A 26,457-nucleotide genomic window follows, 5' to 3' on the forward strand; every position below is an offset into this window, starting at 1 on the left:
ACAAAATCCAAATTTTCTTCATTATATTTTGTAGAGGCGTAAAGGACATTTATAAGTTATGGAAGTCATACTGAAGTATTCCACTCTTTCGAAAATTGTATGGGACATCAAAAATGATTCCAAATCATACACGGAGTCATTTAAGGAACTTGTTTACACTTTGGACCACATATATGGAATAAGGCTAAATAAAGACGCTTTAGACAAACTTGAAAAATTCTACAAATCATTTGAGAGAAGGTTGCCAGAATGTTCATTCGCAAAAATCAAGTTTTTCAAAATGTATGAGAAGTGGCTGAAATCGGATCTACTTATTGAAATTAAACCGCTGATTCCCGGCCGGCCTAGCAAAGCATACGACGAAGTTACGGAGAAAACCAAAAAGAAAAAACAAGAGGAACTATTGGCGGCACATCCGCCAAATTTAATAAAAGATACGTTCAAAACAGCATTGTTAAAAACACAACCAAAAAATGTTGGACGAATTGTCGATGTTTTACCATTAGCATCTCCGAAAAGGGTAAAGAGAATGGTAGAAAGTATTCCAACTCCAAAATCGACTACAGAATTCACGGAGGAAGATGCACTGGCCCTGATTTTGAACCTAGGCCTCTCAAGAAACAAATACTCAACAATGAGGAAGGCTCTTCGTGAAAAAGGATGGGGTTGTTTACCCTCAAAACATAAATTGTACAACACCAGGACGAAAATGGTGCCATCAAATATATACGTGGACGAATTAAAAGCAAGAGTGAAACTTGCTGATCTTGTTGAAAATACAGCTGTTAGAATTATTTCTAATTTTACTGAAGAACAGTTGAACACATGTAATAATTCCGAAGTGGTTTTGATCAGCAAATGGGGTTGTGATGGATCATCTGGATTTTCCGAATATAAGCAACAAACAGAAATAGATACCAACTTCGCATCAATTTTCATGGCATCATTAGTACCATTGAGAATGAGATTGTACAAGGACCAATCTTCATCATCGAAAGAAAATGCATTTCAAGATATATGGATAAATAGAACACCTGGGTCAAAATATTTATGTCGCCCAATTCGGTTTGAGTATACAAAGGAAGACCGGAACACAACACGATCTTTGGTGAACGAAATAAAGGAAGAAATTGCTGCATTACCCATGATTGTTATAAACCAATTGGGAAGAAATATAAAAGTTTCGTTTCAACTACAACTCACTATGATCGATGGAAAGGTGGCAAACGCATTAACTGGCGTTATGTCCAATTGGAGATGCAATATTTGTGGCAAGAAGAATGGGCAATTCGAGGACAAGTCTGATGAAAATTTAGTAAACGAAAATGCGCTCAATTTCGGTATTTCGCCCCTGCACTGTAGAATTCGATTCATGGAGTATTGTTTGCATTTATCGTATGACCTTAAATATCGGACTAGCCCTGGAAACCGCGATGTCTCTGCTAGAAACAACCAAGATCTTCACAAAATGAGGCAGGAAGAGAAGAATCGAATCCAGTTGGAGTTTAAACAAAAGGGACTTATAATAGATAAACCTCTTTACGGATACGGAAGCACAAATGATGGCAACTCGGCAAGGCGGTTTTTTGAGGACCCCGTATCGACATCTAAAATAACCGGTCTTGATGAACACTTGCTAAGACGATTCAAAGTGATTTTGGCTGTAATCAATAGCAAAAAGATGATAAATTCAACCAAATTTGAAGCTTATAGTAATGACACAAAAAACATTTTATCTGATTTATATTCGTGGAAAGCTTTAACACCGACAGTACATAAAGTCTTACATCATGGCAAGGAAATTGTGGAATACAACATACTTCCGTTAGGAGAACTTACAGAAGAAGCTCAGGAATCCCGTAATAGAGATGTTAAACAGTTCCGGCTTTTCAATACCCGAAAGAGCACCAAATTTAACCAAAATTATGATTTACTTCAATATTTATTGTTATCGTCTGATCCGGTACTATACAGCATCAGAACTAAATGGCTACCAAAAATATGTGACGATATAGATAAGGACGATCCCGATGCCATTCAAATTAAAGAGCTTTTAAATTTTGATACCTTAGATTATTTGGTAGAGAATAAAATCAAATAATACAAAACTAAAATGCTTTTTTATTTTGGGAGTAGCTAATATACATATAAACGCACGCCGATGCGAAGTGTTTTCGCTCTAAAACACATATTTTTATTCCAATTTTTTTAAACTTTGGCAGGAGACCTTTTTTTATTCTAACACATTTGTATTGTAAACCCTGGGCAAATCTATCAATGTTTTAGTGTAGGCCCCATATAAGGTTCCATTTCACAAATAGACATTTTTATATAGAGTTTAATGAAGTGTAAATGAATTTTAGAGTAGATAGAATCCGAGTTGAGAAATGTTTTATACATCGTTGGAAAGGTATGAAAATTTCCTTTACGATAAGGTATGTTGCGTAAATATGGCTATAGTGTGTCATGTGCAATTAGGACAACAAAAACAAAATTTGGGAAATTCGACTTTTTTGAAAAATTGACTTTTTTATTGCCGGTTCCATAAAATGGAATAGAATAGAGATATTTCCATGATTCTTTTTGTGTTTTGTAGAAGAAGTGTTACCAAATAAAAGTTTATTTAACATCTTTGCAATAAAATGTGACGTAATACTTGTTTTTTAGCAATGAATATAGCACTACTTGAAAATTGACTTTTTTCAGTATTTTGATCGCTACGATCTCATTTATGGCTAGGATATGGCGAGACATACCTTAAAATGTTGGGAACATTTTAAGCTTTCATTTAAGTTCAAAAAAAGCGAAAAAATCCCCGTGGAACTTTTTTTCCAGTGAGAAACTTTTGAAGTTTAGTAAAAAAATTGGCCATTTTGGTCTTAAGATAACGGTGTTGTTTGATATCGAAATTAGCCAAATTAGCACTTAAAACTTTTCTTAATACCTCGACTTTGTGAAAATGGAAAGAAATGATAATGCTTTGACGGCCAAAGTTTGCGAAAACTTAAAGGAAATGGGAGTATCTTTTTTGAAAAATTTTGCAATTTTTTGACAAAAAAAATATTTTTCATATTGAAAACGATGCCATTTTTAAACCGCCAAAGATATTCACGTGATTCCTTTTGTATTTTATGCACACATATGCTGGCATAATTTGTGTGAAGTATGAAGTTTATAGCTTTAAAATTGACGGAGTTATTAAAAAAACACTGAAAAAAACCAAGGCCAAATTTTCATATTTTAAAATTAAACAATTCATAACTCCTTAACAGTACACGATGGCATGGTACTTTATGCATAAGTTTTTTAGATCTTGTCAAGCTCTTTCTCTAGAGTCCTAAATCATGTAAATCGGTTGAGTAGATCAAAAGTTATGGCCCCCAGAAGCTTGGAGAAGTCAAAAGTGGTCAACTTTGACACCCTGTAGCTCACCCTGTATTAAAGATATGGACCAACAACAGCACTTTTCTGAAAGCCTATGTCCTCCTCTACAAATGTCTAGAACATTTTGTATGGCTAAAATCAACAGATAAAAAGTTGTAGACTTATTTCCAATTTTTTTGCCATTTGGCCCACTGTGCAACGTTAGCTAATGTAGCTGACATGATTGAGATCCATTACCAGCTTGTAAAAGCTGTTAGCTCAGCAAACTTGTTTGCTATTTTTACAAATAAAAATTTTTGAGAGTAGTTACAAAAAAAACCTCAAATTTATTTTAGCTTTTAGTAACTTGGCAAATGCCCTCCATTAATTTTGTCTCGCGACAGTTCTAAGTTCAACCTATAATTGAGAATAGAAATGTCAAATGCGTTGCATATTTGACAAATTGCCATACACATACACATTTTGAGCAAGATTAGAAACTAAAGGAAAAAAAACAGAGAGAAATAAATTAATCTATTTCCCTTTTGCGTTCATAATGACTGGTGGTTTTATCATCAGATCGCGTAGTATGTTTGGGTCTGCTGAAAAAAATGGGTCTGAATAGGGTCTTAAAAGGCATTTGTAATTTTTGTCATTAAATTCAAAGACTTACACTCAGACAAACGTACACACACAAGAACACATTCACGCACTCAAACAAAAAAAATGTGAGACACACTCATGAACATATGATGGCATTACATTTTGGCGGTAATTTGGTGATTTTTTTAACTCCCACCCACCTCCATTCCCAAATCCCCACTGTATCGTGTCTGCGATAACAACAAAGGTAGGCAATGGCGGCGTGGACTACAATCACAACAACATTGTAGCAGGGAATGCTACGACATTGTTGAGGGTGTGTGCGAGGAGTGTGTGGGGGAAAACAAATACAACAACACGCACTCATGCACTTTTTTAATGGTGGGTTCATAAATTCAGTGTCGTTTGTAGTGCGTGTGTGTGTATCATCAACCTTTTTGCTTTATGCCCCCTTACTCGCACACACACATTTGTAGCAACTGTATAATCGTGCAAGTGCAACTGCTGCAATCGCAATTGCAATTGCAGCACTCTGCAGTTCAGCTCTTTGTTGTTCGCCTTTTTCGTCATCCTCATCATCGTCATCATCATTCTCTCATAAACACTGCCCGTAGCCTCCAAAGCCCCTTCTGGCTCCACTATCGTTTTTGGGTTTTCGTGAGTCGACTTTTTTCGTTCAGCAATTTCCAATTGCAGTTGCAGCAGTGGCAGTGACAGTTGTAACTGCTTTTGTTTGATTTCTGCCCCAGTCGCTCTGTTTGCTGTTGCAAAGCAGGCACACGCATGTAATAGAATTGCATGTAGACCGTGGACGCAGTAGAGTGCAGTCAGTCTCCTTTGCTGTTGGCTCGCTTGTTTTTTTTGCGCTGCAATTCTACTCTTTTTGCTTTTTTTCGGGATTTCGTTTCATTTTTTGTTGCTTTGTTTGTGTGCGTGTCTGCGCCACTTTTTTTCCGGCTGGTGCATTTCATTTGGCAGTAGGCCGACGACAGGGGTGGGTTGGCCTGGTGTTTGTCGTGGCGGCGGTGGTGGGCCAAAGGTTTTTCGTAAATTTTGTGAAATTTCGTTGCAATTTGTGGCAAACGCCACTGAAAAAGGGGTGGATTTGTTGTTTTTTCCGCTGCATTTTGGACTTTTTCGTTGCATCCCACACTTCTTGGAAGAATGAATGTGTGACTACGATTGCAGTTTGGTTGAAATGCAGTTGTTTTGCTTTTACTGCACGCGCAGGGAATATCGTAAAGGTAGCATAGAATCTTTTACATTGAGCGAAATGCTTTTTTTCGTGAATTTTTGATACGTCTATGGGGGACACATTGCGATAGTAGGCAGGGTGAGGAGGTTGCCTTGTGTGAATTGGGGATATTTTATGTTGGTTACTAACTTGACAGGACATTAAACTCTGCTCCGGGAGCTACCTCATCCCAAAAATTTTTGATTTTTAGCACAAATCCAAATTTTTGATTTTGAGCACAAATCCGACAGGGTATTATTACTCGTAGACCAGACAAATGCGTTGTTTATAAAATAAAGGGTGATTATTTTGAGGTTAGGATTTTCATGCATTAGTATTTGACAGATCACGTGGGATTTCAGACATGGTGTCAAAGAGAAAGATGCTCAGTATGCTTTGACATTTCATCATGAATAGACTTACTAACGAGCAACGCTTGCAAATCATTGAATTTTATTACCAAAATCAGTGTTCGGTTCGAAATGTGTTCAAATTTTGACAAATTTTGTTCAGCGATGAGGCTCATTTCTGGTTGAATGGCTACGTAAATAAGCAAAATTGCCGCATTTGGAGTGAAGAGCAACCAGAAGCCGTTCAAGAACTGCCCATGCATCCCGAAAAATGCACTGTTTGGTGTGGTTTGTACGCTGGTGGAATCATTGGACCGTATTTTTTCAAAGATGCTGTTGGACGCAACGTTACGGTGAATGAACACATTTCGAACCGAACACTGATTTTGGTAATAAAATTCAATGATTTGCAAGCGTTGCTCGTTAGTAAGTCTATTCATGATGAAATGTCAAAGCATACTGAGCATCTTTCTCTTTGACACCATGTCTGAAATCCCACGTGATCTGTCAAATACTAATGCATGAAAATCCTAACCTCAAAAAAATCACCCTTTACTTGAAGTGGTGTGGAATAAATTGGAAAATGCTGTATGAGAAATACTTTTAAGGCCTTAAAATTTAGTGCACTTATTCCAGGTGCAACGACAACAAACATTTGTCCTAACCCTGAAGATTTGTGAATTTAAATTGAAATATTTTCAAATTTAGAAAATTTTACTTTAATATATATTGGGTTGCCCAAAAAGTAATTGCGGATTTTTTAAAAGAAAGTAAGTGCATTTTTAATAAAACTTAGAATGAACTTTAATCAAATATACTTTTTTTACACTTTTTTTCTAAAGCAAGCTAAAAGTAATAGCTGATAACTGACAAAAGAAAGAATGCAATTACAGAGTCACAAGCTGTGAAAAAAATTTTCAACGCCGTCTATATGAAAAATCCGCAATTACTTTTTGGGCAACCCAACACTTAACCATATTCAAGTACCATTATCTAAGACACAGATTTTTTTATAAAGGTCATAACATCGCTGACGGTTAGGAAATTGACCATACTTGTCACAGTATTTGGAAATCGTAACAGAACACTATATGCAAAATTTTAGTTAAATCGGACAAAAGTTGCGGCTTTCAGAGGTCCAAGATGTCAAATCGAGAGATCGGTTTATATGGGAGCTATATCTGGTTAAGGAGTGATTTGGACCGTAGTTGGCACAGTTGCTGGAAGTTGTAACAGAACACTATGTGCAAAATTTTAGTTAAATTTGACAAAAGTTGCGGCTTCCAGGGACTCAAGAGACTCAAATCGGGTGATCGGTTTACATGGGAGCTATATCTAAATCTGAACTGATATGGCCCATTTGCAATTCCCAATGACCTGCATCAATAAGAAGTATCTGTGCAAAATTTACGAGTTCGACCGCTGTCGTGATTTTAAGAGACGGACGGACGGACATGGCTTGATCGACTCAGAATAAGGGAAATAACAAGAATATATATGTACTTTATTAGGTTAAAGATCCATCTTTCGAGGTGTAAGAAATGGAACGACTTGATTATTAATCCCCTATCCCATGGAGGTGGAGGCCACCGTATCGCAGAGGTTAGCATGTCTGCCTATGACTCTGCACGCCTGAGTTCGAATCCTAGTGAGACCATCAGAAAAATAATAAATGTTCAACGGTGGTTTTCCCCTCCTAATGCTGGCAACATTTGTGAGGTACTATGCCATGTAAAACTTCTCTCTAAAGAGGTGTCGCACTGCGGCACGCCATTCGGACTCGGCTATAAAAAGGAGGCCCCATATCATTGAGCTTAAAACTTGAATTGGACTGCACTCATTGATATGTGAGAAGTTTGCCCCTGTTGCTTAGTGGAATGTTCATGGGCAAAATTTGCATTTGCAATTTGCATATCCAATGATGGTGGATTTATTGAAAACAAGTAAATAGGCGTTAAGTTCGGCCGGGTCGAACTTTGAATACCCACCATCTCGGGTATATATGTAAACCACATTTCGGCAAAATCCGGTGACAACTGCATACCTTATGCCCCATAGCAGCTACATCGAAATATGTTCCTATTTGGAACTAATTCTAATAAGTACAAGTCATTGTGATAACAAAATATTGATATTTTTAGCAGCTATATCTATATCTAAAATGGAAATGGATATTTCGATGTGTCGCAAATGGAATGACAAAATGAATATACGCCCATCCTTCGATGGTGGGTATAAAAAGTGTAAACTTTTAAATGAATCCGTACAGCATTTGTGAACGTCGAAACGACAATTAATTCATCTGCTATATATTAATAAAAAGATTGCCTACTTTCAGGCGTTAATTTTTCATATGAAGTTAATTGTCCGATGTTATTTAAATTCGTTCAAAACTTCCCATTTTCAGCAGATTTTCTGCCATAACAGCAAATATTTTTGCTGTTTTTAAATAAAATTTCTTTTGCAAAAAATGTGCTCCAAAAATTAGCAAACATTTAATTAATATACGGCAAATGCTTAAATTGTTGTTCAGAAGTTCAAACATTTTGTGTGATTTCATTTAAAAGTTGAAAAGTTTTATTTATTATCAGCAGATTTCTCCGGGTGTATCCAAAGTTCGGCCCGGCTGAATTTAATACCTTTTTACTTGTTTGTTGTTGTTGTAGCCACATTGCTATGTGGAGTTTAAATCGGTCTATAACCTGATATAGCTCAGATATAAACCGATCTCCCGATTTGAAATCTTGAGCGTCTATTAGCCGCAAATGTGGTCCGATTTGGCTGAAATTTTGTACGTAGCGTTTTGTTACGACTCCCAACATCTACGCTAAGTTCAAATGTTCAAATTGGTCTAAAGCCCAATATAGTACCCATATAAACCGATCTTCTGATAAGTCTTCTACCACCCCTAGAAGCTTAAATTTTTGCAGAAATTTTGTAAGTTGAGTACAAGTATGCTCTTCGACTAAGTCCATTTGAGTACATTTTTAGTCATAGGTTCCTAAGATTTGGCTCGGCCAAACTTCACACGTTTTTGCTAATAAAGGGTATTTTACTTTACATTTCCTTAAGAATTGGCATATCAAAATTAGAGCAAGAATTGCATGTTTGTCCATGTTTCTAATGCAAAATTTTGCAAATGTTGCCCATGAACATTCTGAGGAACAGGGGCAAACTTTTCACATATAAATGAGTGCATTCCGATTCAAGTTTAAGCTCAATGGCAAGGGGCCTCCTTTTTATAGCCGAGTCCGAAAGGAGTGCCGTTTACATGGCATAGTACCTCGCAAATGTTGCCAGCATTAAGAGAGGAAAACCACCGCTGAAAATTTTTTCTGATGGTCTCGCCAGGATTCGAACCCAGGCGTTCAGCGTGATGGGCGGACATGCTAACCTCTGCGTTATGGTGGCCTCCTAATGTCTTTGATAAATTTGGCAAATGTTTATGACCTTTTTGTTTATTTCTCTTTCGTTTGTGGCCGGCTTGTTTCTAAGTCAATTCGTCTTGAATTACTCTTCATACTCATCTAGTAACGACAGACCTTTTGTGTAGTAAATCACAGACAGCAGTGGGTGGCATAGAAATATCATGCTCTTGGAATCACATATAAAATAAGTTTGTGAGTCAAAACCAAACGTTTTTACCTATGGTAAGGGGTTTCATTTGGTAAGCACAAAAAAAGGCTACAAAATACTATTGGGGTGTAGAAATAAGAAAAAAAAACTACCAGTTCTTTGAAAATATGGATTTAAACTGCTTACGAATTATGGAGAAAAAGTGAAAAAATTGTGCAGAAAAAAATTGTAGAAAAAAAAACAGCAACAACAAAAAACTGTCGATCGATATGATGCACTCATTTCTGTCTGGTGCGCAGTGTGAAGTGCATGGCATCCAATGTTTACGTACTCATACATATACAGCGGCAGACAGAGGCACTTATACATAGGCAAGGCCCCGAATACTTTCTCACACACACACACACACACAAACACGCACTCACCCACAAAGTCTCAAATGCATTTGGAACTGCACGAAATTTAGACCTAAACTGACACCAAATCATGTTGACGATGTCGGCGGCAACGACAACGATAAGTACGAATATGAGGATGATGACGGCGGGGACGGTGGCCATGGCGGGGATCTCTGCAACATTTGCAAGGATGCACTGAGCCCCATGATGACGCTGAAGATGATGATGATGATGTCGTAGACGAAAACGAAGATGGAGATGAAAAGCAAATGATGATTATGATGAAGATGCCTTAGAAATTCTCTTTTTGAGGTGCACCCTCGTTAAAGAAAACCAAGACGACGCAAAAGATGAAAATGAAACAGTAGAGGAAAAATGCTGTCTATGTGTGTGAGTATAGTAATAATGCATAATAAACGTTTAGTTAGAAAAGAAAGAAAAAGTAAGCCAAAATTTGCAGCGTCAGATTTTTTATGAAGTGGTCCTTAATTGTAATGTCCTCGTACAACCGAACTCTCACATACACAACCCAGCACAAATACTCATGCCCAGACATTCATACAGATATCCTACGAAAAAAAAAACACAAAAATAACAAAATTGTCTTTCAATTTTTACAGACCCCATGTGATTACGTATGGCTTGTCTATGTCGCACATTGAACCAGTCAGGTTGTTCATAATACCCAGCACACAATCAGACCTTCAGAATAACACCTACTGGGTAATGCACTCATATGGAGTCGATACTATAATATTGTGAATAATTTTACCTAAACCAAAATATTAGGCTCAAAATATATTTTAATCTCCATGTCGATCATTTATGGGATGTATCTTGGACACACTTCAAGAAACAAATTTTTAAAAAGAGTCTAGATTGGAAGGTTTACATTAATCATTAGCGACGAATGGGTGGAAAAATACACAAGAATAGAGCTAGAAAAAAGGTATCCTATTGAAATTTGGATTGGACTAAAGTGAACAAATGAAACTAATTAAAAAATATTTCCCGCCATATAAGGTCATGTTTTGGGGAAAAACTGACTTGTCGAAAGTCGGCTATTTTTTGTAGCTCAAAAAATGTAACCATAATTTTTCAAAAAATTGTTGGAAGTGAGATTTCTGGATATCTTTTTAGTGTCTTGTTGCATTGGATGGTCTCCACATTAAAAATATATATATTTATGGCGATAAGCCTACTACTTTTGACAAATTACAAATTGCAAATTTTGCCCATGAACATTCCACTAAGGAACAGGGGCAAACTTCTCATTTATCAATGCGTGCAGTCCGATTCAAGTTTAAGCTCAATTTTAAGGGGCCTCCTTTTTGTAGCCGAGTCCGAATGGCGTGCCGCAGTGCGACACATCTTTAGAGAGAAGTTTTACATGGCATAGTACCTCACAAATGTTGCCAGCATTAGGAGGGGAAAACCACCGCTGAACATTTTTTCTTCAGCGTCATAGGCGGACATGCTTACCTCTGCGCTACGGTGGTCTTTTTTTCGCTAAATAATCATAAAATACTAGGAAAATGATTTTTTATTATTAAAAATATTTGTTTTTTAAATTTATTTAATATTTTTTAAGTTTTTCAAAAAAAAAAACGTTATTTAAAAAAAATTAAAAACAAGTAAAAAGGCGTTAAGTTTGTCCGGGCCGAACTTTGGATACCCACCACCCCGGGTATATATATGCAAACCACCTTTCGTCATAATCCGGTGAAAAAAATCATAATTTTTGCCCCCGTAGTAGCTATATCGAAATAGGCTCCGATTTTGACCAAATTCGGATAAGAAATTTCATCGAAATCGAATTATAAATGCGCCTTTTAGGGGGCCAAGACTTTAAATCGAGAGATCGGTCTATATGGCAGCTATATCCAAATCTGGCCCGATCTGGGCCAAATTGAAGGGGAAGTCGAAGACCCTAACTCAACTCACTCTCCTAAATTTCGGCGACATCAGACAATAGAATCCCCTTTTATGGGTCCAAAACCTTACATCGAGAGATCGGTATATATGGCAGCTATAACCAAATCTGAACCGATCCGGGCCAAATGGAAGAAAAATGTCGAAGGGCCCAACACAACTCACTGTCCCAAATTTCAGCAGAATCGGTTAATAAATGCGTCTTTAATGGGCCTAAGACCCTACATCAGAGGATCGGTCTATATGGCAGCTATATCCAAATTTGGACTGATCTGAGCCACATTGAAGAATAATGTCGAAGGGTCCAACACAACTCACTGTCCCAAATTTGGGCGACATCGGACAATAAATGCACCTTTTATTGGCCCAAAACCTTAAATCGAGAGATCGGTCTATATGTCAGTTATATCCAAATCTGAACCGATTTGTGCCATATTGCAGAATTATGTCGAGAGGCTTAACTTAATTCACTGTCATAAATTTCGTCGACATCGGACAATAAATGCGCCTTTTATGGCCCCAAAACCTTAAATCGAGAGATTGCTCTATATAGCAGCTATATCCAAATCTGAACCGATATTGCCCAAATTGCAAAAAGATGTTGAGGGCCTCACACAGCTCACTGCCCAAAATTTTGGCGAAATCTGGCAATAAATCCGCCTTTATTGCCACTACGCCACTCAATGTCACAAATTTTGGCAAAATCGGATAATAAATGTGGCTTTTATGGGCCTAAGACTTAAGATCGGCGGATCGGTCTATATGGGGACTATATCAAGATATAGTCGGGTATAGCTCATCTTCGAAATTAACCTGCTTATGGACAGGAAAAGTATCTGTGCAAATTTTCAGCTCAATATCTCTATTTTTAAAGACTGTAGCGTGATTTCAACTGACAGACGGACGGACATGGCTAGATGGTCTTAGATTTTTGCACTGATCAAGAATATATATACTTTATAGGGTCGCAATGGATATTTCGATGTGTTGCAAACGGAATCACAAAATGAATACACCCCCATCCTTCGGTGGTGGGTATAAAAACTACTACGTCAATATAAATGCTCTAAATAATGGATATATGAAATTTCATCAAAATCGGACAAGGGAATCGATGGTCAGGCTTAAAAGGGTTAAAATAGCGGTTAGGTTAAATATTGTAGCAGCCCAATTTTTTCTGTAAATCTGTAATCAGCTTGAAAGAGAGTGAAGCAAAGAAGCCTTTGGGTTGTCAGCTAAGTTTTTAGGATCCAATTAAATCTTATTCCCAAAGTTGAATATTCGAAATCTCATTTGAAAATCACAAAATTATTTTTTTTTTGGTTGTATACCACTATGCCTAGCAATATAACAGTTAAAGAACATTTGGTTTGCTGGGTAATGTAGGCCTTACGGAAGGTATTCGCGGTTGGGGTTCCTTGTGTGTTTCAAGTCATATGGGTGAGTGTGTGCACGCTGTGTGTGTGTGAGTCTGTGTGTTGGGCAAAACGTGTCTTTGAAGTAATTTTTGCCGGGTATTTGCTTGTTTTTCTCGTAAGTCATTGTTGTAGTTCTTCTTAGTTTTGCTGTTGTTGCTGCTGTTGCAGTTGATTTGCCTTTGCTGAATGTGTAGACAAGTGTTCTCGTTTTACGTTTTCTTGTTGCAGATGTGGCTCTTCATATGTATGAGTGTCAGTGTGTGAATTTGTAACTAAGAGAGTGTGTGTGTGTTTTTCGGTGTCTTATTATTTAATCAAAGAAAGTGTTAATAGAAAACTTGGTGTTTATTGATTTTAGCTCAATGCTGTTCAATTTTAAAATTATTATTTTTGTATTTGTTCCATTGCTCGCCTCAAGTCTTTTTGTCTGCCTTTCTGTCTATTCTCTGGCCAGTTGTCTTTGTTTTTATTTCTTTTGTTTCCAAAAGTTGTGTTTTTATGGATATTCAGTAAATCGATTTAATTTAGCTTTGGGTTTTTAATGATTCACATTTCATGCACATGTGAGTTTGTCTATATGCTTGCACCAGTACTCGTATATGTGTGTGTCTTTATACAAAAGACGATAAGAAATCTGAGGTTTAGCAAAAAAAAAATGTGGCAACACATATAGAATTTCCGTAAAACTAAAATGAATCATCCTCATTGGTGGACAGAGAATTTTTATTTGCAATTGCGATTCACTTAAAAAAAAGAAAATTAAATCTAAAAAAAGCTTTTGTATGAGTTTGCCTTTGTTCTGAATAATTTTGAAATAATGACAAGTATGGTTTTCGAATAATTGGCAAAGGCGACTAACTACTAAATTTAGCATAAACATTCCATGAACAGGGGATACTTCTCTCATATCAATGATTGCACTTAAAGTTTAAGCGCAATGATAGGGGGACTCTTTTTTATGTCGAGTCTGAACGGTGTGCATAAAAGCGATACCACTTGGTAGAGGAGTTTTAACATGGCAAGATACCTCACAAATTCAGCCAGCATTAGTAAAGAGATAAACACCGCTTTTTTCTATTGTTCACGCCGGGATTTGAACCCAGTCCAGATGTTAGATGCCAGATGTTAGTACTTGGTCCAGATGTTAGATGCCATATCGGATCGTAGACCGGAACAAATTATCTCTGTGAGAGTTTGTAATTCGGTTAAATTAGGTTTAAGGTTGTTCTGGCGGAAAAGAGTGACATTCAGAAAGTATTTCGACAGCAGTATTTAGCGAAGCATCTGAGGAGGAAGCGTCAAGATTGCAAATGCGGGGAATGCAATTGCCGAAACACTTTTGCCATTCTGATTGAGGTCTCGAAAAACGTTAACCTCTCATTTCATTTTTTATGTATGCGAATAAAAAGAAGTCATTCGGTGCAGTTGTTTCGTATTTTTGGAGCAATTCTTTCGACCAATCGACACGAGCCTTTTTTTTGAGCAATTGACAAATTGTGTGGGATCCAACACGAACAAATTTTTTTCACGATCAAATATTCATGCAAACATTGAGTGTATACTGGTCCCACTAATGGCTAAGGTTGTCTCAATCTCTCAATCACGATAGGTCACATGACGATCTTGCGATGTCAGTTTATCAGTTGGCGCACAGCATCAATGGTTTTTGGAACAACAACTTATTTTGGGCGACCTTCACAAAATTCGTTTTGGAGTGAACGACGACCTCGGTTGAATTCACCATACAATCGATAAACACTGGTCCTTGATGGAGCTTCATCGCCAAAAGTTTAATTAAGTTCATCGATGCACTGTTGTTGAGTTAATCCACGCTCAAAGTTGTAAAAAATAATCGAAACTGTTCATGACTTAATTCCATTTTTGGGGTGACATGAATTTTTTAAGTTACTGTAAACAACGCAAATATCGCTCGTATGTCAAACAAAAAAGTCGAGCTTTGCGATAGAGCTGTCAATTGGCAGATTGCAAGACAAGGATTGTCCAATCCCGAAATATAGAAGGCAACCCTCGTACTCAGCATCACACTGCGGCTGTACTGAATTTCAAACAGACAAAACCACGACTCCATTACAAACTTTGTTTGCAAGCATCTTGTTGCTAATAGTTAAGCGAGCGTATACTTTATTTTATAACTCATGCGCTTATAGGGGAAAAATAAAAACCATACTAAGCCAGGCATATCATTGATATTCATACACAATTCTGAGATATTTTTATAAAGACAAAAATTATATTAAGACAAGAATTAGAAAAAAAAACATTTTCATATGTAATAACAATAGTTCAACATATTGCCGGATGTAATAACATTTTACGACAACCGTATAATTTTATGTTTTTTTTTTGTTGTACTTAGAACCCTCAGACTTGGCTTGTCAATTATTTAAAAGGCCCTTTTTAAATCATTGCAAGATATGTAGAAAATTAAGACGTTTCATTAAATTCCCATAAATTTGACAAACATCACACACATACATTAGCACTGGTCTCAAGGCGGACACACACATACACGTTCGCATTGCCATGCTTATTTAACAAGAGAGTTGCAGCAGCAATTAAAATTCACAAAAATAATGGTTGAAGTCGCAACAGCTTTGAAATTTATGTAAATTTGTTGTTTTCGATGAGCTTGCGACTGTGTGCATATATGTGTGTGTGTTGGTGGTATTTTGTACTGTAGCATATGCAACTTTGTATTTATATTTCATGTTGCTTATGTTGTTATTGTTGTTATAATTGTTATGTAGACATTTGTTGTTGCTTTTGCTATAGCCGTTTGCCGTTATTATTATTTTTATGTATGTACAGACATTTGGGAAATGCAATAGCAACAACAATTAAGCAAAAGATGCACTCATTTGAAAACGTCGGCTGGTGAGAAACAGTGTTGCGAAACAAGCCAATATTGGACTAGATCATGGGTTCATAAGAAGTCGATTAATTATCCCGATTCGTTGAATTTGGGTAAGTGAGTTTCGTTCGAGACTATGATGTATGTGCCGATTGTAGTCCAAAACGGACCATATTTGGATATAGCTGTCACATAGACCGATTTATTATCCGATTTCGCTGAAATTCAGAATAGGGAGTTATATTTTATCCATGCCCTTTTATGGATAATGCTGCTATACAAACCGATCTTCTGATTTAATGTTTGCATTCCCCGTGCAAACTGCAATTTGCACATGAACATTCCATTAAGAAACAGCGGAACACTTCTTACATATCAATGACTGTTCGATTCAAGTTTAAGCTCAGTGATAAGGAGTCTCCTTATAAAGCCGAGTTCGAACGGCGTGTCGCAGTATGACATCTCTTTGTGAAGAAGTTTTTACATGGCTGCCATACCAAGTGGTATGCCGCCCACAAATGCCGCCAGAAAAGGAGGGTATAACCACCGCTGAAATTTGTTTTTATGTTCTCGCCAAGATTCGAACCCATGCATTCAGCGTCTTAGGTGGACATGGCCTCTGCGGCACGGTTGCCTCCAAATATCCCACGTATCGTGTATTTATTAACCGATTTCGCTGAAATTTGGAAAAGTGAGTTGAATTAGGCTCCTGCATATTCCGAATATGAACCAGATTTGATCATATTTGGACTTGACTGCCATATTGTACTATATTTGGATTGTTTGCCTTCGTCAGGTAAAGATTTCATTTATTACCCAATTTGATCGAAATTCGGAGAATAGAATTGGTTTTCGATCTCCCACACTTTGATTGATATTATCTAGCTGTAGAGGTAGACCGATTTTTTAACATATTCTGTTTGTTACACCTCGAAATATTGATCTGCGACCCTATAAAGCGTATGTATTAACTTAATGAAATTGAAATTTTAAGCGGATCTAGAAATGTCCATCCCTGTGTCGGTCTGTGGAAATCACTATGATCGTCGAACGAATCATAGTGATTTTTTATAGATGTAGGTCCAATAGAGGTCATATAGGTTCAGATTTGGATATAGCCTGCATATAAAATGTTGCTTCGATCTGCCTTAGGAACCTCAGTTATTGTCGGATTTGGTTCGTAGTATAACCTGATATCGGATTTGCCACGTAGTACAAACTGATATAGGTCTTACATAAACAAACCTCCTAATATGACATCTTGAGCCTTTGGAATCCACAATTATTGCTCGATTTGGCTTATTTCGAAAATGTCTATCCAAAGTTTGGTACAGCCGAACTTAATGCGGTTTTACTTGCATACATTTTTTGCTGTTTAGGGCGAACATTATTTATGTAGAGTGTGTCTGACTTCTGAAAGTACCCTATATTAATAGAGTAGGAGGCTAGTGTATTTCGCAGCCAAGAGGCCTTGAATATATATTCCACGGAGCTGCAGAGTTTCATCTGGGAGTTTGTATCAACCTTAGTTAGCTCGTATTTTAGCCCTTGCATTTTATTGACTCAGCCCTATAGATGTCGCAGTCGTGTGGTATCTTTAGGGCTTTCGCCTTTTCTAAGATTAACCAGTTTGGTGGCCCACCAAGGTTATTGTTGTTTGCGCTTTTCGCTTTCTTTTCAGTTCTACAATGGATATTACTGTGTGCCGAAACTTGTCTCAATCCGCCTCCCTTCTGTTAAGCGGAGGGACGAACCACTTTTGCAGCATTTCCATCGAACCTGAAGATAATGAAACGATGATCAGAGAAGCTGTTATAATCCAAGATTTGTCTGATACATATTTCATTCCTGATATTCTCAGCGAATCGAGTTGTGAAGAGATGGAGGAAGTACGAAAATTCTACCAACCGATGGCTTTGGTGCCGGCATATCCTCCTGCAGAGACAAAGAAGGAAAGCTGGTAACTGACACAGGATATGGAAAGAAAACTTTTCCCAGCTGATGGTATCCGATGATGGTGGCCATGAGTATACCGCAGAACCAATCCCTGATGATGGTATGGAATATGTACTACCTAGTCAGAAGGTGGTCCACGCAATAGTAACCTGGCTGAAAAACAAGAAGACAGCAGGGGCCAATGGGTTGCCGGCTGAACTATTTAAGATTGGAGGCGACATGCAGATAAGGCGTATGCATCAGCTCGTCTGCGCAATTTGGCTAGAAGAAGGCATATCCGATGACTGTAACCTCACCATACTATGTCCCGTATATAAGAAAGAAGGGAGAAGACACTTTGTGTCAACTACAGAGGAATAAGACTCCTCCCCATCTTATACAAATTACTCTCGAGCGTACTTTGTGAAAGATTAAAGTCTTAAGTCAACCAAATTAATGGGGCTTATCAGTGTGGCTTTAGACCTGGTAAATTCACCATAAAGCAGATATTTGTACTGCGTCAAATCCTGGAATAAACCCGAGAAGGACAAATCAACATCAACCATTTTTACGTTGACCAGGTATAACGTTCAGAGGTATTTCAGGCAATGTCTAAGTTTGGTATCCCTGCAAAACTGATACGACTTTGCCAGTGTGCTGATACACGCTCCTCAGTTGAAATAGAAAATAAGCTCTCCGAACCGTTCAATACCAAACGACAGCCTTTTGTGTGATTCCTTTAATATCCTCCTGGAGACGATTTTACGCGATGCAGATGTGAATAGGCAGGCACACTATTCGCAAAGAGAACATATGCTACTCGCCTATGCCGACGACATCGATATTATAGGTAAGTCACCGGAAGAAGCAATTGCAGCCTTTGAATGTATCGAAAGAGAATCAACGAAAGTGCGTCTGGCAGTAAATGGAGATAAAACAAAAATGCAAATTTTGCCCATGAACATTCCACTAAGGAACAGGGCCAAACTTTTCACATATCAATTAATGCAGTCCGATTCAAGTTTAAGATCAATGATAAGGGGCCTCCCTTTTATAGCCGAGTACGAACGGCGTGCTACACCTCTTTGGAGAGGTGTTTAACATGGCATAGTACCTCAAAAATGTTTCCAGCATTAAGAGGGGAAAACCACCGCTGAAATTTTTTTTCTGATGGTCTCGCCTGGATTCGAACCCAGGCGTTCAGCGTTCTAGCCTCCACCGGAGATAAAACAAAGTGAATAATACCAACTCCCCCAAAGCCCTGTAAACCCGATCAGATAAAAAAAATGGAGAATGTTGGGAACTTCAACTTTGAGATAGTCAGCTACTTTATATACATCGGCATAGCCATAAACGAAACAAACGACACCAGTTTTAAAATAAAACGAAGGATAATATTGGCTAACAGATGCTATTTTGGACTAGGCAAGCAGATGAAGAGCAAAGCCATCTCTCGACAGACAAAAATTACTCAATTCAAAGACACTGATACTAACCGAGCCGTTATATGGCTCCGAAGCATGGGTATTTGCAGATGAGACAGTACTTGGAGTGTTCGAGGGAAAATCTGGATCAGTTTGCGTTAATGGAGAATATATGAACCACGAGCTGTATGACGACGATAGCATAATTAAACTCATTAAAATACAACCTTTGCCTTGGCTAGGCTATGTTGTCAGAATGGATGACGGAGCCCCAGCAAAGAAGTCTTTTGAAGGCGACCATAAAAGAAAACGCAAAAGGGGAAAACCTAAACTCCGATGGAGCGACCAAGGGGAGAGCGACATCTTTGGACTGAAACTGGACTAGCATGTCCAACGCTGAATGGCTGGAGCACGAGCGGCTTGCACCAGGCAACTTCTTTGAATTGTGTGTCATATAGAAGAAAAGCTGCCAGTGGTATGATTTATTAATTTGAAGTCTGGCTACTACTACAATTTGAATGACAGAAAATGAGAATGTTTGGACTACATTCACCTCGCCATTGAATAGAACTTAAAATTTAGTTCAGTTAAAATGTTAAGTTCACGAAACACGTCTCCATTAACCCAAATTTTCTGTCTAATCCTTCTGCCGTCACAAAACTTTTAGACACCGATCGGTCCTACCGACTGGTAGGTCCTTGACGAGGATCGCTACCTCCTTATATGGCTACGACGACGACAGTAACCATTTTAAAAAAATTCTAATAATTGGCTTTCTAATATTCCTAGGAATACTCCAAATACTGTTCCTGTCGACATTGCTTATTTTTTGCGAGGTGTGATTAAAAAATATGCACAAAAATTCATACCAAGGTATTTACGTACATACATCTCTACATACCAGCATGCATGTTTCTCGTCTGTACCTGAGTCTGCCTTTTTATGCAGGCAGACACATTTTAGAATATGAGTGCCTGCCAAAAAAAAAAAAAAAAAAACCTACAAAAAAGAGGCGAATCTGAAAACCTTTTTCATGGCGAATGAAGTAACTGAAATACTGGTAACTTTGCCAGAATCATAAAAGACGAGACTTGAACATGAATAGGTGCTAAAAACATCATCAAACAGCGACCAAGTGGCGAACGAATGAACGAACAGTGAACAGTTTTGTCGCTGTGGGGAAATTCGTTGCGACTTTTTTCGGTGGGAAAAGGCTACAATTTAAATTGTTCAGAGTGGGGGCAACGAAAAGTCCTTTTTCGCGACAACAATGCATCCACGGCAAACATACACAATTTGGTATGTGTGGTAAGTGGGCATGTGTCTACATGGCGCCGTGTCATGCATCACCCATGGATGTGCGACGGGCTCAGATTTGAATATTTTTTAATGTGAAATCTGGCGTTGTTGTTTCATTTTTTGCTGTTGTTGTTTCAAAAATTGCTACATTTCCCCCAAAAATAATGGTGTATCCGTGTATCTGAAGGCACAAAGTCATGCATGCATTAACTTGAGTATATGCATATGTATACATCTGCATATATGTACACATGTATGTGTTTGTATGGAGGGGCCTGCCATTCATTTAACTCATTAATGCTGCTGCTGTTGTTGTTGTTAATGTTGCTGCAGCAGTTGGTGATGGCTTTGATGGTGCTGCTGCTGCTGGTGCTGCATGTTCCATGTCATTTAAAGGACAGTGTCAGTTGCACTTTTGTTATTATTGCCATTGTCATTTTCGTTGCTGTTGTTGTTGTTTTATGCTGCTGCAGTTCTTTTTTTCTCTTGTCAGTGCAATTCATGCTCAATTTTGTTGTTGTTGCTGGTGTTGGTGCTGCTGCTATTGCTGCATTGCAATTAACATTGGCTCGTTTTAAATTGTTTGTCAGCCCATCCAACCATCCTGGGCTTTCTCTTTTCCCAAATTTTTTTCAAATTATTTTTTTACGAATTTCATTTTCGTTCATTTTTTTATGTGCGTTGTTTTTTTGCATTTGCGCAATTAAAACTTCTCTTTTTATGTTTTCCATATACATTAAGCTTTATTTATTTTGTTTTTGTTCCATACTAAATGCTCTCCCCTAGCCACGGCTTTATTAAATGCCACACATCCTCTCATGCTACCTACATTTTATGTACATTTGCCCCATGGACATTATTTGTATGTACATTGTACCTCCATCACTCATTGTGAGGTATTTTTGGGGGATATGCTTTTTTCATCCTTTTTTGGGTTTTCATATGAATATAGCGGGGAATTATTTTTGAGGTGTAGGATGCAAATTAACATACCATTTTTATGGCTTTGAATATAACAAATTGCTTTCAGTTCTCAAAATGTTATTTCTTTTTAAAATTATGACAAATCAATGTCCTTACATCTTATTTTAGATGTTTCTTCAAGCAACTTGGTCCTCTGTGTTTTTTCTCTTCGATATCAAGTGATACCAAGTATTTACTTCTACTGCCCATCATCAGCTTTGTATATTTCAGATGAAACATTGTTTATTTTTAATCTCAATGTGAGATTATTTAATAATGCATTAGAGAAAAATTAAACTTTCAAACACTCCAAGTATTATTTCGTTTTTAAAATGGTGGTATATGAGTAAACTTTAAGAAATAGTTCATCTAATAGCGTTAGTTGGATGTATACTTCCGGCGGTGACAGTGGGCCACAAACAATTGCTTTAGAAGCTGAACTTGGAAAAAGACCCCAATTTTGGGGTGCTTTCTCATTTTGAAAAATTACCCCAAAAGTTTTGTTGTTTTTCTACATATAGCTGTTTGGGGCATATTTTTATGTTTGATTTAGGATGTAATTTCCTGGGGCCAAACTGCATACTGCTATACTTTTGACTACTTGGCTCGGTGTGCTTCGCTATAACCTAAATTACTTTTACTTTAATTGGCTTCGAAGAAACATTTGTCGCGAAGTTTGCATAGATTTCCTTATCGATCTTTCTCTAATATCTGTCACCAAGTTTTCTTTCCATCGGATTTTGGTCACTGCGTATTTATACCCTCCAACACTACTGTGGTGCAGGGTATTATAACTTAGTGCATTTGTTTGTAACACCCAGAAGGAAAAGAGATAGACCCATTGATCAGTATACCGATCGCTCCCATACATATGTTCGTCCGATTTTCAGTAATGCAGCAATAAAATGGTCATTTGTTAACCGGTTCTCTCGAAATTAGGCAGGAAGGATTTTCTTATGACTCTTGATCTTACTCGTGTACTTCATAGAAATCGTTTCAGATTTAGATATAGCTCCCATATATATGTTCTTCCGATTTCCAGTAATACAGCAAAAAAAATGGTCATTTGTTAACCGATTCTCTCAAAATTTTACAGGAAGGATTTTCTCTTGACTCTCGATATTACTGGTGAATTTCATAGAAATCGGTTCAGATTGAGATAAAGCTCTCATATATATATATATATATATATATATATATATATATCGGCCGATTTTCACTTCGACCTACTGCAAGCGCATTTATTGAACAATCTTTCCAAAATTTTGTACAACGCTTTCTTCGAAGATTTCCACAATATCCAAAAAGTTTGGTCTAAATCGGTTCAGATTTAGATATAGCTCCCATGTATATGTTCGTCCAATTTTAAAAACTTTCCTTACTTTCTTATTTTTTTTATCAGCTCAGGTGTACAAGACGTTGTGGGAGTTGATACCATCCACAACCTAAATAGCTTTTTAAAATTGAATGCTTCTTTAAATGTTATGGAACCATGCGTCTTTGTGGGACCTACATTAATTTATTTGTTTATCGTATGTGTTGTTCGAATACATACTAAATCAGATGTAATAGTTTTACAGTTCAACAGCTCCTTCTGGGATCAACCTTATTACGAATTTGAATATATGATTAGTACTATACCATAAAAGGCCCCTAATTTGAGTCGCATATTGTTCTGGTAGGCCTATATGGCCGTTTGAGGGGTTTTGTGGCGGACCTTAGATACTTATCTCCAAATTCCGATATCGGATACGCACATTACTCCCAAATTCCTTTCCTGAGATCTTACATTGTCCTGGTCGTTCAGCATGAGCATTTGGGGGATATTGGGAGGACCTCATACACTTGGGTCATTATGCTATGTTCATACTCTACTTTCAAAGACATGTCATTCCCATATTGTCTCGGTCGCACAATCTACTTTTTGGGGGTTATTTGACGACCCCACGCTTGCTTGGAATTTGAAAGCGAAATTGTTATTCTACACCAGAATATCATTCAATTGATTCTGATCGGACTACTTTTCGTATGCCTACAGGGAAGTGGGTTTTTGGTCAGTGGAAGCCCCCTGATATTTGGTGCCCCCTGATATTTGGTACGTATTCTACTCCCAAATACCTTTAATTTGAGTTTCATATTGTCCCGATTGGTCTTCATATGCGTTTGAAGGGCTTTTTGGAGTGGTTTATGGAGTGGGCGGGCCCATAAATTTATATGAAATACATTTTATATCAACTTCATATTCTACTCCCAATTTCCTTTTATTTGAAACCCCATATTGCTCCAATCGGTTAACATAACCGTTTGGAGGTTTTAGTTCTTTGAGGCGAGAGCACATATTTTCATTATTGTTTCGTATTCTAATCCAAATCCGCAATTACCCACTAACTGGCTCACGTGCTTCGCTTCAACCTGAAATTGATTTTCTTTAAATGATAAAGTCATTTAGGGCTATAGATCCATTTGAGATCCACACCGATTGATTTTTTACATGTATTTGTTATCTTCTTTCAAAATCATATCACAAGGCTACTACATGAGATAAAACATTTTTAAACGAACCATCCATAGACTGGTTAAACCAAAGATCCACAGGTTCTCTCTCCAAATTGGAGGAAAACAAATTTTATTCGACTACCAAAGACTTTTTATTGCAGCCCTAGTTTGTCCCGAAAGGCATAGATGTTCAGTTATTGGTTGTTTTTCATTTGTCCCGGGCGCCCTACGTTTTTTCTTAGGTTGGACAATAGCCAAAATTTTGTTCCAAATTTGGATATCAAATTCATACTCTACTCTAATAGACCTTTTATTTGAGTACCGTATAGTGCTGGTAGGCCAAAAAAACTTTTCTTCGTAATATCAGCTTCATACATTTCATTTCATGTTTATTTTGTGTCGATGGACACATATGTCCGTTTTGGTGATTTTTGGTGTGGGGCCAAATTGGACTACATTTTTTATGAGGCTTGACTTCCAAATATCTTTCGTTTGATACCCATATGTCTAATAGTTATATTTGGCTGGTTTGGGGGTTTGTGGGTGTTAGGGGGGAGCCAAACATCTCAGGCTGAAAATTACCATCATCTAATTGCCTTTCGTTTGATACCCATATTGCACCAATCGGTTAGCTGGTCATTTATGACCGTTTTTTTAGTAGTAAGGCAGCCCCCTGACACTTGGGCCCAGATTTTTATATCATGCTCGTACTCTACTCTTAAATACCTGTCGTTTGATACCCATTTCCTCCCAATCGGTAAATGAGTCCGTTTGGAAGGGGTTTTGGGGTGGTGCGTTCCCCGCAGGTTACTATACCCTCTATCATAGTATGGAGGCATACTAAATTCATCATTCCGTTTCTAACTTCTTGAAATATTCGTCTAAGACACCATAAAGTATATATATTCTTGATCGTCATGACAACTTAAGTCGACCTAGCCATGTCCGTCCGTCGATAGCACGCTAACTTTCAGAGGAGTAAAGCTAGGCGCTCGAAATTTTGCACAAATACTTCTCATTAGTGTAGGTCGTTGGGATTGTAAATGGGCTATATCGGTCCATGTTTTGATATGGATGCCGTATAAATCTATCTTGGTCTTGACTTCTTGAGCCACTAGAGAACACAATTCTTATCTGATTTGGCTGAAATTTCGCATGAGGTGTTTTATTATGACTTTCAACAACTGTGCTTAGTACGTTTCAAATCGGTCCATAACCTGATATAGCTGCCATATAAACCGATATTGAATCTTGACTTCTTGAGCCACTAGATGGCGCAATTCTTATCCGATTGGGCTGAAATTTCGCATGACGTGTTTTGTTATGACTTCCAACAACTGTATTAAGAATGGTTCAAATCGATCCTTAACCTGATATAGCTGCCATTTTGAACCGATCTGGGATCTTGATTTCTTGAGCCTCCAGAGGGCGAAATTTTTATCCGATTTGACTGAAATTTTGTATAACTGCTTCATCCATGACCTTCAACATGCGTGTCAAATATGGTCCGAATCGGTCTATAGCCTGATACAGCTCCCATATAAACCGATCTCTCTATTTTACTTCTTAAGCCCCTAAAAGGGCGCAATTTTACTCGAATTGGCTGAAATTTTATACACAATGACTTCTACTATGGTCTCCAACCTTCAACTCAATTATGGTCCGAATCGGACCATAACTTGATATAGCTCCAAGAGCATAGCAATTCTTTAATTTTATCCTTTGTTTGCCTAAAAAGAGATATCGGGAAAGATCTCGACAAATGCGATCTATGGTGGAGGGTTTGTAAGATTCGGCCCGGCTGAACTTAGCACTCTTTTACATGTTTGACCCTACATTTTTATACCAATTTTGTGTTTTTGGATTTCCATAAGATGGCATATAAAATGCCTTAAAATAGATGCACAACTCTACGAGGTCTGGCGTTTTCAAAAATTGAGAAAGGGGAAGGGTCCCCCGCTTCAGATATCACAAAATTAATTACCCTTTATTCACCAAAAACAGGCGTATATACATACAGCTTTAAACCGTTCTTTTCAGCAGAAAATAGAAGTCGCCCATGGTGGCACCCGTCTCCTTGGGACGAGAGAATGATTGATTTTTTGAAAGGACAAAATATTGCTAGATAGGAAATTAAACCCAAAATCCAAATTTTACGAAGAATCAGAATGCAAGAGTGTCTGTGCTAAAGAATGGAGGCGTGTCATTCATTGGCTATGTGGTATAATGATCTGATGGCCATCGCTCCAAAAATCCACTCAGCCGTTTCTGATGGATGGCTGGCTCGTACTATACGATGTATTTAATGCCACAGGACATTTTAGTTAGACAAATTGCTTCGACCACTGCCGAAAGCTTTCTTTTTGGATAAATAGCAGCTATGGAAACTTGTTATCCTTCATTTTTAGGTTATGTTAGGCAGTGTGTAACTATACATTGTCTGATTCGCTATTTGATAAAAAGTACAGTACCACAACACCTGATAAAGTCCATTGGATCTACAATATCTCGGGAAATGGAAGTTGCGCAGACTTCTATATGGATTGATGCAGAATGGAGGAAAATGTGGGATGCATAACTTGTGCACTAACTCA

The 26,457-nt window shown here is 37.7% G+C and overlaps 1 protein-coding gene across 5 annotated transcripts in view; it reads right to left on the reverse strand.

Annotated features, from left to right (window-relative positions):
* The window catches only part of LOC106083945 (mushroom body large-type Kenyon cell-specific protein 1), a 490,542-nt gene that overhangs the window by 21,216 nt on the left and 442,869 nt on the right, over nucleotides 1-26,457 (reverse strand). The gene's annotated exons all lie outside the window — the stretch shown is intronic.

This window comes from Stomoxys calcitrans, chromosome 2, assembly GCF_963082655.1.
Source record: "Stomoxys calcitrans chromosome 2, idStoCalc2.1, whole genome shotgun sequence".
In the NCBI taxonomy this organism is placed as follows: Eukaryota; Metazoa; Arthropoda; class Insecta; order Diptera; family Muscidae; genus Stomoxys; species Stomoxys calcitrans.